The sequence below is a fragment of the Podarcis pityusensis genome, assembly GCF_964106645.2.
Source record: "Podarcis pityusensis genome assembly, chromosome: 7".
Classification (NCBI taxonomy): Eukaryota; Metazoa; Chordata; class Lepidosauria; order Squamata; family Lacertidae; genus Podarcis; species Podarcis pityusensis.
In genome coordinates this window covers 23,231,183-23,242,011 of record NC_138031.1, presented here as the reverse complement: position 1 = coordinate 23,242,011, position 10,829 = coordinate 23,231,183, and the positions used below count along the sequence as shown (strand labels likewise).

At 46.2% G+C, this 10,829-nt stretch overlaps 1 long non-coding RNA gene across 1 annotated transcript; it reads right to left on the bottom strand.

Annotated features, from left to right (window-relative positions):
- Positions 1-8,060: 8,060 nt before the first annotated feature.
- On the bottom strand, positions 8,061-10,572 carry LOC308481195. Its single transcript, XR_013988523.1, has 2 exons — positions 10,481-10,572; positions 8,061-8,342 (listed from the first exon to the last, which is right to left on the bottom strand). It is a non-coding gene; the product is annotated as an uncharacterized lncRNA (long non-coding RNA).
- Positions 10,573-10,829: the final 257 nt, after the last annotated feature.

Below are 10,829 nucleotides of genomic sequence, written 5' to 3'. Positions count from 1 at the left end.
GTCGTCGTGCTTTCCTCCACCCTTATAATTAATTGATTTAGCGCTATTTGCATGGTTCTGGAGGATGTTGGTGCATCATAGAACAAGATGCAGAAAGCCAGTGGGGCAATCTCTTTAATGGGTGCCAGTTTGAGTTTACGATGCAAATAGCAAGCTGCCAAATCACACAGAACTCTTCTTCAAGGGCACAACTTTCATCAACCCTGACCACTGCCCGTGCTGGTACCTCTGGTTAATAGAGAGGGAAGAGTAGTCACCTCCTTTGTGTTTATTAATTAGCAGTCCCTCTGTCCAGCTAATTAGTTTTACACACCAGCTATTACAATATAAACATCAGTATGGGGTTATGTGTAATACTTACGTATGCCAATGGAAGCAAACCCTTTACATGCAAAGTGTATGTGTGTTTAAGAGAGAGAGAGACAGAGAGCACTCTAAGGTAATGCACATTATTCTGTCCTCATTTTTCCACATCAGCCCTGTGAGGTTGGCTAGGCTGAGAGACTAGTGGCTAGCCTAAGGTTTCCCACTGAACTCCTTGGCTCAGTGGGGATTTGAAATTGGGTCTCCCCCTGGTTTTAGTCTAACAGCTTAAAACAGGGGTGGGAAGACTTTGACTTCTGTCCACAATAGCCAGTCCAGACAATGGTCAGGTATTTATTTGTTTGTTTGTTTGTTTGTTTGTTTGTTTGATTTATTTGTTAGAGCCCTTCATCACAAGAGCACAATTTAAAAATACAGAGTAAAAGCACAAATAAATAGTTAAAACAAAAGCAACAAAGCAGTACCCCGCTTTGCAAAGACACATTTAAAAGGCTGTAGAATAGTAATTAGCCCAAGGCCTGGTTGAAGAAGAACGTTTTCGCCTGGTGCCTAAAAATCTATACTGAAGGCTCCAGGGAACCTCCCTGGGAAGAGCATTCTACAAATGGGGAGCCACTGCAGAGAAGGCCCCGTTCTTGTGTTGCCACTCTCCAGACTTCTTGTGGAGGAGGCACAAGAAGAAGGGCCTCAGAGGATGATCTCAGGGTCTAGGTTAGTTTATATGGGGAGAGGCGGGCCTAAGCCATTTCAGGTTTTCTATGTTAAAACCAGCACTTTGAATTGAGCCCAGAATAGCTAATTGGCAGCCAGTGCAGTCAGACCAGGATCAGTGTAATAGGCTCAAACTGTCTTGCCCTGGCCGCCAAATTCTGCACTGGCTGAAACTCCCAAACCATCTTCAGAGGCAGCCCTGTGCATAACATATGTAGAGAGTTTTAGTCCAGCAACATCTGGCGCTTTTGCTCAATTTCCCTGTGGGATGGTGAGCTAGAAAAGGCCATTGGCTGGCCTGCTCCTGAACGCCCTCTCTGGCCATGGGGAGTCCTTGGTCCAAGCAATGAAGCAGGTCGGACGTCTGCTAGCGTGCAGTTGGAGAAAGTCCCAGTGCAAAACTGCCGAAGCAGAGGCACAAGTGTGTAGCTGCTCCTACTATATGGCAGGTGGTAGCAAGGAGAGCATATCTTTCTGCCTCTGCTGCCTTGTCTGCTCAGAAGGAAGTTATGCTGAGTTCAGAGGAGCCTTGCTCCCAGACAAGTCAGAATAAGATTGCAGACTTTGGCTGTTCTTGCAGGACTGAGCCGTGTGTTTCTGAGCAGGAAGGGAAACGAGGGGAAGTAAGTGGAAGAAGAAGAAGGAAGGAAGGTGAAGCGTGGCCATCCTCTTCTGCAAATCTAAAGGGCAATCACCGTATAATCCAGGAGGGAGCTGGAGCCAGCTGCTCTTGAGATCTCCACAGTTCCCTGCTAATAGGGTGTGTTGTGTGTTTTTGCTCATGTAAAGGGAAGAATCACAGTTGTGGTTTCCAGCTTCATTATAACAGGACAAAGAGATTTGTTTTGAGCCAACCTGTGGCAAGCGTGATCAGGTTGTTGTTGGTGTTTTTCTTGTGTGTGTGTGTGTGTGTGTGTGTGTGTGTTTTTGGTTGATTCTCCCCCATGCTGTTGTTGAAAAATCTTCACATTTGCTTTCATGAGCTTATAGCTAATTGATTCCTTTCTTGGGCTTGGACAGCTTGTTCCCAACCTGCTGCCCCCTGGATGTTCTTGGACTCAAACTCCTAGAAGCCCCAGCCAGCATGGGTAATGTTTAGGGGTGTCTGGGAGTTACAGTCTAGCAATTTCTGGGGGGAACCACATTAGCTACTTCAGTTCTATCAAATGGTCCCTTTCCACAGAAAAGCGAGTTACCCATTTTAGAAACAACCAAATACGCTCACCGCAAATGGCCGTGATCCCTCCCACTGCTGCTTCCATTAGCTGGCGCAATTAAACACCTCTCCAGATGACCTGCTCCTTAATAATAATGCCCAGGCAGCGGAGGGAATGAGGAGAAAGCCTGACTCATTCATCAAGCAGCGAGCGAGGAGCAAAAGGGAGAGTTGGGAACCGGGAGCCCCAGAGAGGCATGAAGGAAGAATGAAAAGGAGTGGGAAGATAAACATGTACTGGAGACGCCAGGACGCTTTTTCCAATATACTAATTATTTTCTCAGACAAAACTCGCTTGGAACAGAGCCATCTTTAGCCTGTAGGGGAAAGAGGTGCAAATTTAAATACAGACCCATAGCAGAGAAGGAAAGCAGCGACATCAGAGGTACCTTGAAGGATGAATTTCTCCCACAGTTTTCATCCTGGGAGCACCCTGCTTTTGCTCCCTGCCTATTACTACCTTAACAGAGCACAGAATGTTTCACTTTCTCAGCAGGCAGCATCCTGTGGGCCAAGGAACCATATCCAGCCCTATAGCCCTCTCTGTCTGGCCCCTGAGACTCTCCCCAGGCAGGCCACACCACCTCCCTCAGGCCACATCCCTCACCAACCTTCCCTTACCCCCTGAGGGGTTTGAGGGGGGGCTGGCTGGAATGTGTCCCTGTACTCTGATGGTGTCCAGATACTTTCCTGGATGGTGATTAGAGGGGTGTGTGTGTGTAGAAACTTGCCTATTGTATACAAATATACTGTTGACATTCATTGCTCTGCCCACTTTTGACCTCTGGATCCACTTGTTACTGGTGTGTGGCCCACAGAAATTTCCCAGAAGCAAGTGCGGCCCTCAGAACTAGAATAGTCGCCTGCCTCTTATATAGGGCTTCATGGGGCTATGAGGCTTCAAGTGTGCAAAGATGACATGTGAGGGAGGTGTGAGACGGCACTTTCCTGCCATATGTGGTGGGTGTTTAAGTCCTGCTTTCGCACCTGTCATGGACCAGTAGGAGAGGAGGGAGGCCAAGAGGCAGAGATGGGTCAGGCTGGTGAAGAAGCCAAGGTATCTCCCCCTCCTGCTGAGATAAGCTGCCCTCTTCTCTTGTCTTTCAGGACCAGGAGAGGTATGAAGTGGGAGGAGCAAAGGAAGGCATGCTGGGGCAGTCTCAGATTTCATGGAGAAACCCTGGAGAGGAGGAGATTTAGGCAGCTGAGGAAAGGTAGGAACCTTCAGTCTCCACAACTGCCACATAGGGACAAGACCTATCGGAGCTGAGTCGCTGTGCTCCTTAGGCCTGACACTCTTGTGCATATCCTGGTTGTTTCTAATAAAGAGTTAACTTCACCTACTCTGTGTGATTTACTGCCGGCTCACTTCTGACACCAGATACCCCTGTGTTGGGCATCCTGTTTGCAGAGTTGTTATGTGCATTGGAACCAACACACATAGGCCCAAAGTGCACAGCCACTTCTTATATAGGACTGGCCTTAGCCTCTGCACACTGAGAAATAGGTAAGGCTTGCTGATCTGTGACAGAGGGAGTGTAAACTGTTGTTTTTTTTGTCCAGATCTCAGGTCCAGTCTCTAGCATCTACAGGTAGAGCTGGAAAAGACTCATAAGAATGCAATAAGAACCTGCCAACAGTCACACTGCAGCATTCTACACTAATAGAAGCTGGCAACAGTACCTCCAATTACTCTGTACTACAAGGCAGTGTTCTTATGAAGCATCTGGTTCTTGGCCAATACATGGCGAAATATCTGTCAGTTGCAGTCAGGGCCTGCTGGGGCTAGACCTGGAAGCTGCTAAATTTGGGTCATTGTGCGGTTGCAGGTTGGAGCACCTCCTTGGGCAGCAAATGGATCCCAGGTACAGGAATGCTCTGCCCACTCAGGCTGGCTATTTCCCAGGAAGGGTTAAAAAGGTTTCCCTGTTCAGGCTGAGACTTGGCCTGGGAATGGGTAAATTCCATTGGCTCTGACTCTTGCCTTGTTTTGCCTTCCCTGTTCTTACTCCTTGCTTGGTCTCAGGAGGCAAATAGCAGCTGGGCAGGGGGTGGGGATTTATTTTTTTAGCATGAATATTCTCTTGTAATCCTGAGTGGGCCAGGGGGAGGGACCCCATACGGTTGGCCTGTATTTTATCCCTATGTTGCAGACAGCTGGTGTGAGGCTGAGGCAGTACGAAAGCAGCTTCCTGAACTCCTGGCTATAAGCAGATGCAAATGGGGGCTTTCTGGTTCATAGGTGCTGCTTTATACCACCTCTCACAGCCCTTTGGTTGGTCAGTGGGGATCAAGTTTCCCAAGTGGGGCTTGAAGTGATGCACATGCTTGTTTATATTTGCACTATCAATGTTCTGATATGTTAATGGAATTGGAAAATAATGAAGATGGCCACAATTAAATATGGCCTTCACTAGTAGCTTTTGTTTATTATACTTCCTGTAATATCTCAACCAGTTAGTCATTAGACTCTCTGGACCTTAGGCAGCCATTTATTATGGCTGAAAATACATATTCCCCCCCCCTTTTGCATGCATTGATCTCAGTACCATGCAAGCGCACATCTATCCTTCAATGTGTCACAAGCGAAGGGATGGCACCCTGCCCTTTGGAGAGGGAGCTGTACCGTAACAGCTTCCGAGGACCCTTGATGAGCATTAAGTGGGCCTTAATTTGCCCCTGGGCTCTCTGGGACTCTGTTCTGAAGGTTTGAAATATGGGAAGTCATAAATAAACCAGCAGCCTTTGGAAAATGGTGAGGAGCAGACAGAGGAGAGGCTTGGGGGTGCACCTCCCCTGTACAACAACCAACAGGCAAGGCTATTTGTGCTATATATTCCAACTGTCCTAAAAAATCCCTATTATCTGGTTTCTGTCCTGAGTAAATCATTCTCCCTGGTTTTGCCTTTTGGGGAGAAGTAAATAAAATGTGTTCAGTGGGATTGAATTCTGCAGCAAGCTCAGTTGTGTGTGGCCTGAATAAATTGTGCAAATTTAAATACGATTTCTTACTTTGCATAATTTATCCTGTTTTGCGACTGATGTGGAAGGGCCCAGACACTGAAACTCCACACCCAGCCACCAGACTATCTTGATTAGCCATCATCTGACCTCTGAGATTTCAGCAAACATCCAGAGCCTACAGTGGAATACCCTACCAACTGCCACATATGAAGCAACCATCATCAGTTGCTTCAGACATACCTTGTGTGCGTAAGACCTATTTTTCATCCAGAATCTTGGGTGAAGGTTTAAGTGCTGGAAGAATATGAGTTATTCCTAGGGTAATGCCATTCTGGATCATTCAGTTGCACTTGCAACAACCTCCCCAGAAATTCAGAGTCTCTAAGAAGGGCAATGTATGTTCCACTTCCTTTGTTCCAGCATTGCAGAGGCATCCTCTCGGCTCTCCCAGCGTTGCTGAACTGACTCTGTTGCTGCTCCATGGCAGATTGCGGTCTGTTAGCCACACCTTGCTTGGTGCATCTTTGGGGGCAGTTGTTATGAAATGAAGGACAGGGAGGGGAAACTGAATGCAAGGAAGACATTTGCTTCGGGATATTGGCTCAGGTTGAATAGAGGGTGTTTGCAATCTCTCAGCTTACGATACTTAACCACTGTACATACTAAACTAGAGGCTAAACACAACTGTTCACTTAGTGCCACTATTTATATTGCATTTAAGGATCATGGCCCTTATTGGTCACCAAAGCAACCATCTTTTCTCAGTGGTAAGTAAGCTTATATCACCATCACTGAGTCTGTGTAGAGCTGGTTCTGTAGAAAACTTGCTCAATATCTGTGTTTGCTTCTGACATGTAAGACTATGGATGAACCCTCTGATCGGAAGGTCGGCAGTTCAAATTCCCGCAAAGGAATGAGCTCCCGTTTCTTGGTCCCAGCTTCTGCCAACCTAGCAGTTCAAAAGCACGTCAGGGCAAGTAGATAAATAGGTACCACTGCAGCAGGAAGGTAAATAGTGTTTCCATGCGCTCTGATTTCCGTCATGGTGTTCCGTTGTGCCAGAAGTGGTTTAGTCATGCTGGCCACATGACCTGGAAAGCTGTCTGTGGACAAACACCGGTTTCCTCGGCCTGAAAGCGAGATGAGTGCCGCAACCCCATAGTTGCCTTTGACTGGACTTAACCACCCAGGGATCCTTTACCTTTACCTTTTTTTATAATACTAGGATTTGGGAACACACAATGAAGGTGAACATTGGAAGATTCAGGACAGACTAAAAGAAGTCCTTTTTGCACAGTGCATAGGTAAACAATGGAATTTGCTCCCGGAAGATGTAGTGATGACCGCCAACTTGGTTGACTTTAAAAGGAGATTATACAATTTAATGGAGGATAAGGATAGCCACAGAGGCTAGCTTTGCCGATCAGAAGGTCGGCAGTTTGAATCCCTGCGATGGGGTGAGCTCCCGTTGCTCGGTCCCTGCTCCTGCCAACCTAGCAGTTCGAAAGCACCAAGTGCAAGTAGATAAATAGGTACTGCTCCGGCGGAAAGGTAAATGGCGTTTCTGTGCGCTGCTCTGTGGCTTAGTCATGCTGGCCACATGACCCGGAAGCTGTACACCAGCTCCCTCAGCCAGTAAAGCGAGATGAGTGCCGCAACCCCTGAGTCGTCCGCAACTGGACCTAATGGTCAGGGGTCCCTTTACCTTTACCTAAGGATAGCCATGAGGACTAGCCATGATGGCTAAGCACTACCTCCAGTATCAAGAGGCTATATGCCTCTTAAGCCCAGTCTCTGTGAATCACCTTTGGGGAGAGCACTGTGATACCCATGTCCTGCTTTTGGCCCACAGGCCTGAGGCTCCCCATCCCCACCGTAACCCAAGGGAACCATCTGCCTTCAGATGCAGTGGAAGAGGCTGCCCCATTGCCAGTGTCAAAGATTCAGCTGAATTTTCAGTACATGGGACAGAAGGGAAAGGTGTCACCCTGCCTTTTACCTCAGGCAGCAAAAAGTCTTGGGCTGGCCCTGAGTATGGTGTCCATGTGCTGTAAAACTCCAGTGAGAGGCAGCCCAATTGTTCCTGTTAGTGGAGAAAAAACCCAACAGTGGCTGAGGAGCAATGGGAGAGTCCATGTCATGGAATTCCTCTCCATCACTTTCATCCTGCAGCTCATTTGTTGTCAGTAAAACAGTTGTGACACATGGGATACCTGAGTTGTTTACATGAAACCTGTGCTGTTTACTGATGCTACAAGTGGCTAATCAGAGCCAAGGCTAGGAATGAGCCACTATAATCTCCTTGTGGCTAGTTACTTAAACAAACCTCACTGAACGTAGATTGGGCACGACAGAATCTCAAGGTAAGTGTTAAATGAAATGATGGAGAGCCAAAGAAGAAGCTAAAAGAGTAGTTGTTGATGATCCTTTCTATAAATGGGACTCCTTGATACCTCAGGGCAATTCTCCATCTTACAGAAGTTCACCATTTTCACTAGTGGCTCATTCCTATCCCAACCGATTGAACTGTCTGTCTCCATGGTTATCACTAATAAAGCTTTTGTTCACTGATGGAGGAACATAAGAAGAACATTGCTGGATCAGGCCAAATACTTGAAAATAGTAATACTGTAGTAATAATTTTAAAACCAGATGGGAAATTTAGGTAGCACATTCAGTGCCTGAAATTATTCTCATTTTATCTTAATTGAAGATGGAAAGATATTTAGCTAAAGAATTCAAGCACACTCTTTTACCCCAGAAGTGCGTGGAATAAAAGGAGGCCTTGACCTCCAGGTGACCATCCGGTTACCCATTACACCTTGTAATGTATGACATCGATATCTGTGAAGGACACAGGCCATAGAAACTCTTTATTGTGACTCTGTCTCAGCAGAATAACGGCTGGCAGAAACAAATGTCACTCAGCTGAAGGTCAGTCCATCCATGGAGCTTAAGAAGTTAATCGCCAGTGGTGTAAAACGCACCCACCAATGTGAAACTCAAACAACCCTTTTGTGCTCCAGAGTTTCCTCCAGGCCCAACACACCTCAGCAAGGGGAACAGAAACTGCCTTCCAATCAGGCAAGAAGAGTCCCGGTTCTTGTCAGTTTTCCCTTCAACAGTCCTGGTTAGAATGGTGTGTAAAAGAGAAGTAAAATATCAAAAAGGGTGGTGGCGGTGGCTGAAGTATCTTAAATGTACCCATTACTCCACAATGCCTCAGCTCCTCCATTAAATATAAATTCTGTGTAAGCTGTTTTCGAATGACAAAGCTTTCTTTCTCCCTAAAACAATAGGCAGGCAGCTGCATTTGGCAGTGCCTGGTAGCCGCCCGCTGGGCCTCTCAGCATCGAGGAATCTGAAGTAGAGCTTACAATGGCAAACAGATAATGTAGGATGATACATATGGGTGTTGGGTTGAGACCTGGGAGACGGGGGTTCAAATCCTCACTCAGCCTTGGAGCTCCCTGGGGGGCCTTGGGCCAGTCACTGTTTCTCAGCTTAACCAGCTTCACAGAGTTGTTGTGAGGCTAAAATGGGGAACCATGTAAGCCACCTTGACTTCCTTGGAAGAACAGGTGGGATATAAGTGTACTAAATCAATAATAAATGTTAAAAAGGCCATCTTACTTTGGGTTGATTGTATGACTTTTTATAAGGGGCTGTCTAGATTGTGGTCACACCCACACCATCCATTTAAAATACACTTAAAGCACATGGCTTCCTGCAAAGAACCATGGGGACTGTAGTTTACCCCTCACTCCGCTACAGTTCCCAGCATCCTTAGCAAACTACGGCTCCCAGGATACTTTGGGGGGAAGCCATGTGCTTTAAATGCATGGTGTGGGTGTGACAGTGTCTTGCTTGGGGGGGGGGCTTCAAAAATCTGCATCATAGCAGACAGTGCACACATTCTTTCAGTGACATGAAGCCAAACAACAATATATTCCAAGTACCGGTATTTTAATTGACATTTGTTTCTGTGAAAGTTAGGGCTGGCTCAAGATATTTTGCTGCCTGAGGCAGAGCAGCTGTTGCCCCCTCTTGCAAGTCAAGGGGCACAGAACCCTAGGCAGGGAAAGCTATTTTGGCACCTGGGGTTAAAAATCCCACATGTGCCTCTCTGGCAGGATAAATGCATGAGATAACTAACCATTCATGACCCTGGTAAGCAAGGCTTTGGTGGGGGGAGGTGGTGACACCTTCCAGTTTAGGAATAATAATGATGATGATAATAATAATAATAATAATAATAATATTTATATGCCACCCATCTGACTGGGTTTCCCCAGCCACTCTGAACGGCTCCCAACAAAATATTAAAAACACAATAAAGCACCAAACATTAAAAACTTCCCTATACAGGGGCAGCCTTCAGATGTCTTCTAAAAGTCAAAGCCACCCCTGCTCATGAAGGACAGAAGATGAGTCTGCTAGATCTGGCCAATGACCCATCTAGCCCCACGTCCTGTTCTCACTGTGGTCCACCAGATGCCTGTGGGAAGCCTACAAGCCTGACATGAGCACATTCCCAGCAGCTGGTATTCAGAAGCATAATGGCTCTGGCCGTGGAGGAAGAAAAGAGAACACAGGACCTCTGAGATAAGGGAGTGGGGCTTAGCAGCTGAAACTTAGTCCATGACACAGGCAAGCCTTCCTCTATTTACACAGGGAATTTCAAGAGAGTCTCTGGCTGCAATACGATGCACATTCAATCGGATGTAAGCCTTGCTGAATTGACTTACCTGTGAGTCAACAGACACGAGTTGTACGGGCCTTTTGGCTAATAATTATGCTCTTGGGTTATGGTGAATCAGGAGCAGATAATAAAGTAATATAGTTTATTTGCAGATCTCCATATGCATTGCTGGGTTCTCAGTGAAATGAAATGGTTGCTCTGGTTACGCTGAGACTCATGATTCTCAAGTTAGTTTGCACTGGAACTGCTGCTGCTGTTGGAACTGCGATAGAACATACAGGTCCGTGTGAGCTTGTGGCTACTCTGCAGGACGTGTGTGTGCTTGAACAAAATGACTCTTACTTGGTGATTTGCATAGTAATAGTCTTGGAAAGCTGTATGGTTCAGGATTGGGCAATCTGTTGTCCCTGACTCATTTGAGGTTCTCTTTCAGTGCTTCAGTTGTTTGAACAGTCAACTCTGCACATTAAAAACTCTGACATGTTGATGATTACCAGAACCTATACAATTTTCATTAGCACTACAAAGCACCCGAAAAATGCATTGGAGGCATGAGTACCTACTTGTATTTTCTTTCCAGGGCCTGGTGTAACTTTCCTTTGGATCTACCCTTCTGAATTCTAGAGGTTATGCAGGTCATTCAAATCTTTCTTCCCTTGTGCTTGCTTCGGCAGCACATATACAAATCTTTCTTCCCTTCTTCCTTTTTTGATTAGATTTCAGGCTGCTTTTTGGTGATGGGGGCCCTGAAAGACTTCTACAATAATATAGCATCACAATAATATTCTTTTGCAACATACAGTATGTACAAAAGTCACGAATGCCACCAGTCGATAATTTCGTGTTACTATTTCAATCTTAGTTCTCCCAAAGCCTGGTGGAATAAAAACATACTCAGATCTCCTAACGATT